This window comes from Ursus americanus, chromosome 29 (assembly GCF_024610735.1).
Source record: "Ursus americanus isolate L20-20 chromosome 29, mUrsAme1.1.p, whole genome shotgun sequence".
Classification (NCBI taxonomy): domain Eukaryota; kingdom Metazoa; phylum Chordata; class Mammalia; order Carnivora; family Ursidae; genus Ursus; species Ursus americanus.
In genome coordinates, this window is record NC_142155.1 from 14,600,295 (window position 1) to 14,607,408 (window position 7,114).

The following is a 7,114-nucleotide window of genomic DNA, read 5'->3' on the forward strand; positions in this document are numbered from 1 at the left end:
ATCAGAGATTCAGCTTTGGACATCACCCTTAAGTCTACATCAGAGATTGAAATGAGAATTGTCAGGTGGTGTCTCTGACAATGAAGGAATAAGATTTTTGAGAATCTTTTTTCCATGGTGGCTTGCTGGTGTGAATGAATACATGATCCAAAATGGGTCTAAAGGTTTAGGCGATACTGCTGAGTCTACTGCTAAGGCAATAGTTGTCCCAAAACAATCTTTAAACTCACTCACTCCAGTTGTTGTGGATGACACAATTGCTCTTGACTGGAGCAAGATAGCATCTGCACCATTGCTAAAACCCCCTGCTGAACTTGGATAAATTCTTTAGGATTAGTTGAAACACAATGATACAAAATTACAGAACAAACGCACTGGTTACAATAAGTATCTATGGGAAGCTCTTGGTCTTTTGACTTCTGAGTTGAATACCTTCAGGTATTCATAGTTTAGAACTATTCTACAATTTGGAATTAGTGTCTTGCTTGTGATCCTAGAGATTGTTACTATTATAAGACTCTGTTTCTATTGTTTTCACAGTACTGTAAAAATTCCATGCAATAATGGTAACCCAATGTTTTGAACTGATTTGTAATACCTATCTGGTCAATTAAAGGAACTTTAGCAACCTTTGTTTATTTCATAGAATGTGGCAACCTCCTCCGGTTGGGTGCTCTTGTTGCTCAGATGTGGCATAAAGTCTCCTAAATGCACCACTTTCCCTCCAGAATAGGATGAGACACACCAGGAATGTGCCTTCCTGACAAAGAGGGATTAAGGAATCTCCCTGGCAACCAGGGATTGAAAACCAAAAATGAGAAAACCCAATTCAAATGGTTGATCAGGGATGCTTTCAGGAAAAGATCTTGATCAAAATGGGAAAATGTGAAAAATGACATAAGTAGAGCCATTTTTAAAATAGAGACAAATCAGCCATTTCAGAGGAACTACCTTGCACATTCCATTTCCTAAACCTTTGAACTAAGCCAAAACTCCAACATTCCAAGAAGTCAGCAAGAATGAGAAAATCCTTTTAGAAAAGGCTCATAAAAGTGAACTTTACTTAGCCTAGTGACCATTTTTTCTGACCAATCAGTGACATACAAATCTAGCCCTGTTTGTCAACACCAATAAACTCTTCTTAAAAACAACTTCCCTAATCTTCTTTTTTGCCCTTAAAAACTTTGAGTACACCTTTTGAAGTCAAAACTCTATTTGGGTTTCTACCTAAATCTGTGTAGCTTAAATTTAATTGATTGCAAATAAATGCTTTGCCTCTTGAACGGGCTTCTTTTTTAGACTGACATTCCTATTAAACACCTTCTAAAGTAGAAGGTGCATTTCAAGTTATTCTCATTTTGAGGTTTGAAACAGGAATAAATTTAAATAACATGTATTTTAAACTTTAATGAAATAAAATTTACTTAGCCTGAAGTCTGAGATTCTTCACCATCAGTTCCAACTTTCTTTTTTTCCAACTTTATTTCATAATTTTTTGCTAAAGATTATACAGTCTGTAGTATAAAGAACAGAAAATCTTTCCCTAATACTCGAAACATGCTTATGCCTCAGGCTTCCATAAATTTGCCCACATTGTCTGTTTTCCTAGAATGCCTTATTTTCCTGGGAAAATCTTACTCATCGTTAATCTGATTTATCGTCAGGTTTCTTTCAAGCAGAATTAATCACTCACTCATTCATTCTGATGAGACTTGAAAATGAGATTTATTTTCTAATTCATTTATTTAAAATTACTTATCAAATGCTTTATAAATGCCAGCAACAGTGTTGGTGATAGAATGGTTAACAAAATAGGCATGGACTCTGCACTACGAGTTTTTCATACTCATATTGCACCATTTGTGCGCCGTGTTATGTTATGTTGTTTACCCGTGCCTCTCCCTGGAGGTGTCGAGGGGATCTGGGTGAGGGGCTAGAGTCTCTTGCTCATCTTTGTATCTCCAGCACTGAGCACGGTACCTGTCAAGTAATTGTTACCTAATACATTCTTAAAACTTTTTTAATGAATATTTAGTGGCTTTCCCAGTCCCATATATCTCAAAAATAGCAAAGTAAGGAGCAACACTTAGATTTTCTAAGTTCTGTACTGTTCCCACTGTACTGATACGGGCTCCAGAAGGAATTCATTACAGGTAACAATCATTCCACTCATCTACTTTTGATTTACAATAGAAATTTTTTTCAGTGCACAGGATGAAAATTATCAAGGACTTTCAAACAACTCATTAGCACTTAGTGTAAAATAGGCACATAACTAAGGAGCTGCCATTCCCTTTCTCTGCTTAGAGCACATTGCTAATGAGCCTTTAAATTGGAGATAAGTTCTCTGGTGGTCAGTTGGTTTCTTGTGTCCCCTGGTCGCAGAGAGAGGTCAGATGCTCCTCTCCTGGGGAAAAAAAAAAAAAAGAAATGTAACCCTAAAAATGTTCCCCACTAGTGTGTTTTGAATAAATATAGGAGGTTATGAAAATGGGAGAGAAAAAGCAGGAGGTGAGAGAATAAAAGTAAATCAGTACAAGCAAGTCGAATAAGGGTAGGAATGTATCATAAAATTCAATCGTATTACTCATAAGTATCTATCACAGAACTGGATCTTTGGTTTATGCAAAATTTTGTGGAATTGAATTTCTTAGAAGGCTGACATCACAGTGTTTTTTCCAAAGCTATTTTGTATATTCTGTGATTTATTTTTATAATTTTTTAGCGTCAAGTCTATGTTTAAATGTCCACATCTGGCATTTAACAGTTATATGATCTCAGGCAATTTACTTAATGTCCCAATAAAACGTGAATAATGATGAATGACTTCATAAGGCTTTCATTAAGAATAAATAGAATAACATACATATTTCTAAGAAAAGTACTTAGAGCATTTAATATTTGTTAATTTATTATTTTGAAAATTATTAACATAAATGTTCTTAAAATTATTGCATTACTATTTTTATTGTTATGACATGTTTTTAAGAAAACTTCCTTGACCGCCCCACATAAATAATATTGTTTTTAGTTTCGTTTGTATTACATATAGGTATATTCTTTACAGCAGTTTTTATTATTTTAAGTTACTGATTTTCTCTGTTTAATTTTTATAGTATACCCCTCCATCAAATCCATTTTGCCATTAGTCTATCTTATTTATTTCTTAATGCTAGAACAGATCTCAGCAAATCTCAATGAAAAGATGTGGCTATTAATATTATTAAGCAATGTTTAGTCCGAACTTACTATGTAACAATCCTCTTTCAAAAATATTTTATATTTCTCTCTCTCTCTCCTTTAACTTAAAACTGTTCTATCCTATTTTCAACTTTTTTATTTGTGAAAACTTAGACATGCAGAGGTTAAATAAATTTCCCATTGCCCTACCACTGTTTAATAATTGGAAGGGTTGGTTTCCTGAACTCATGATTCTTTAAGTATTTTGCCATACACCCTCTTGCACTGTGTTGATGCTAATTTCTTAATTATAATAACCAAAGTTATTATTTTCAAATGTTCATGCCATAAGCAAAAGCAAAGAAACAATCGTACAAATAAACCAAAGAACATTTTGACTTAATGTGTGTGCTTTCCTAGTGTTTTTTCAGAATTCATTCCCTCCAGTATTCTGCCCAAGAACTAACTGAGCAAGAGGCAAGAGTTCAAAACCAATATTCATCAAGTTTGGTAGAGGTTGTTAATGACACAGCAAAGGAAAAGAAACAAAATCGAAAATTAAAGATTGGCTCTAACATGCGATAAAATAAAAGTACTCATGGGTTTAGTTTTGTGCTATTTGTGGTTGAGTAATATTTAGAATTAATGAATAACCTTTAGAAATCCAGTCTTAGATTCTAAACCTAAGTATATTGACTGACTCCCTCCTGTAGCTTTTTTTGGTTATGAAATCATTGTCAGGAAGTCAGAATGACTTCATGAGTAGACTGATTTCTTTCATTTCTGTGTCTGAATTTTGTAGCATTACTAACTGGTATATGATAAAATGATTAGAAAAATCAGTTATCTTTTGAAATTTAAAGCAATTTCTATTTGAACTAGTTCCTCAAATGTCCTTGAAACTGAAAGGGGTCACATAAAACTTACATTTAAATGATAGAAGAGCTTTATGCCTTATCCTACACTCTTACTAACTTCTCTTTAATGGTATATATGGAGAAATATTCAAACCTAAAAAGAGAAAAGCAAATTAGAAAACAGGGAAGAAACAAACTTTTATTACTTACTATTGTTTATTTTCTCCTCGAAGTTTCTTTTTTTTTTTTCTTTTAAGATTTTATTTATTTATTTGAGAGAGAGCAAAAGCGAGAGAGATCACAGGAGAGGGAGAGGAAGAAGTAGGCTCCCCGCTGAGCAGGGAGCCCAATGCGGGACTCGATTCCAGGACCCTGGGATCATGACCTGAGCCAAAGGCAGATGCTTAACCAACTGAGCCACCCAGGCGCCCCTCAAAGGTTCTTAATACATAAAAAATTAGAATGCAGCTATTAAGGAAGTTCTTAGGTTTTTGAGATTTTATATTCTGATATGCCTAAGTCAACTACATGAATACTTGTATGTATGCCTGTAAGTACGTATCTATCTGTATCACAGTTATCTTTCAAAGAACAAAGTTTTTGTCTTTTGGCATTTGTTAATCTACTTTAGATTTTATCATTACCTACTAAGTAGGCAAGATTTAAAAAATTGAGAAAAAAATTGAAATGGGCAGTTTCTCAAGAAAAAAATTAATAGTTAGGAAAATTAGGTTCATTTATTATTTTCCTTTTCATGATTGTTTATATTACATGATTGTTGTATTTTGAATTGTGGGAAGAAAAAATATGTTGCAGAACTATATAGAGAAATATATAATGTATCTATAAAAGTATATATAGAGAGACAATATATACATAGAGATGCGATTTCTATCTACATATTTCTATCTATCTATCATCTCTCTTCTATCACTATCTCTATTGAGAAAATAGAATATCTATTGAAATAGATATTCAATAAATACATATTTAGATACCTGCAGTATAATATAGTTCTCTAGCCTTACAAAAATAAGCAAAAACATCAGGAGTAAAGGAAAAAATAAAAGAGAAGGAAAGGAACTTATTGCCTGAAGGGTATCAAAACATGAATTTTAATAAAAGTGGGAATTATAACTTAGGGAATTAATATCATGATATATTGCCTAATTTATAGTTATATTTATATAATAAATAATTTATACTCAGTTTATTGTGAAAAATCAATCAAAGAATGAATAATTTGAAATAATTTGATTAGAGCCTTTGAAGAAACCTTGGAAAAACAAGTTAGGGCTAATTTCTGTGCCACAGGCTTGCTTTTGCTTATAGCTATCATAACTACCAGAATTTGTTTTGGACAAAGAATTATGGAATGCTGTCTTTAATGATAGATTTTCTAGTGGGTTTAAAGTTTGTAATTTATTTTCCTGCGTAAACTCCTGTTAAGGTGTTTGCTTCACCAGAGTTCGCAGGGAAAATGAATAGAGTGACCACGGGCTAAACATCCCAAACTCGCATCTCACTACGGCTCCAGTGAGGTTGACTCATCTAAAGGGAGTATCTATACTGGGACCTGTTCTATTTTCTTTAAATCTCTTTCCTGCCCAGTAGTTATAGACATTTTATACGTAAATGCTGAAGGGCTTGCATACTTAGGAACAGCTAGTTGTTTTCAATATGCTGGTGTTGCACAGCCAGGGGCCACAGCAGCTGTCCTGCAGAGTAAAACATCTCAAGGGAGAGAAGCTGCTTAGATGGCTACAGGGCTCTACACTACACAAAATGTGCCTTTCTAGCAGTAGTTTCCAAAACTGGCGGAAAAGCAGAATTTTAAAAAAAGATCCATTCGCGACAATCTTCTGTGTGACATTCAACTGTAAAAAAGAAAAACACATAAATCGAAAAGTAACTTTTGTGTCCTAGATAAGAATTAGTTCAATATCTTACTATGTTCAGTCAGTCTTATCTTGAGAATATGCATTATACTAACACACATACTTTTTTCCTCATAAATATTTATGGCATACCTTATTCGTATACTATTGGGTATAAAGTTATTTAATATTAATGGTTTTTTTTCAGAATTTTTCAAACAGTAGAATCTATTTTCTATTTAGAATTCCTGCGAAGCCTGAGTCTTGAAAGCCCTCTCCACAGTTTACATCTTGTAAAGATAATATAATCCTAAAATCTTTGCAAAGAGACCATAGCAGAAATGTGTTTGAATAAGAGAGACAAAGCTGTGCCATGGCCAAGCTTTCCCTGGGATCTATGACTAAATACTCCATAATAATATATTTAAAGAGGATGCACCAAACAGAGGTATAAAGATATATTAATGATCCCTTAAAGAATTCAAACAAAAATCAACCATCACACAGAATGAAGCAAAGAACAATCTCAGAGACAATTATTCTAGTTATACTGGTTAAGTTAACCAGTTATAGTGTTTAACTTTCTTATTGAAAAGGAATTTTTATTGTTGGCATTTTCTAATAGTTAAACTTACAATTTCTTCTCTTTTTCTCCTTTTTACTTTCCAGGAAGATCTCATCCATTCTCATGATTTCAATACCATCCAGTTCTAATGATTCCTCATTTTCCATAAGCCGTATATCATACCTTAGAATGAATGTATTGAAGAGCACAGAGGTCAAATGCCATTTTCATCACATCAGATCAAGGGGACATACTATCAACCCATCTTATCACACTTGACTTATCACTGTTGATGGAGATTTTGAGCACCTAGCTGAGTCAGTATTTGTGAAGTTACTCCACTGTAAAGTTACTTTTTATGACACACTTTGTATTTCTTAATATCTCTATCCATATTAAGCTCAACATGAGTTTATACTGATATTCAATTCTAATTCATCGTCTAATTCATCATTCTTTTTACTCTTGCTTATTGTGAACTCTCACTTTATCAGTGAGAAACGTGGTCTCTCCCATTTGCACAATGATTCAATCCTTATACCCGGGTGTATCAGCATCAGGACTGTTCACTCGTACCTTGTTGAAAAGAACTTTATTCACTGAAGTGTTTATGTATAGCTCCCTTGCCTTGCGTT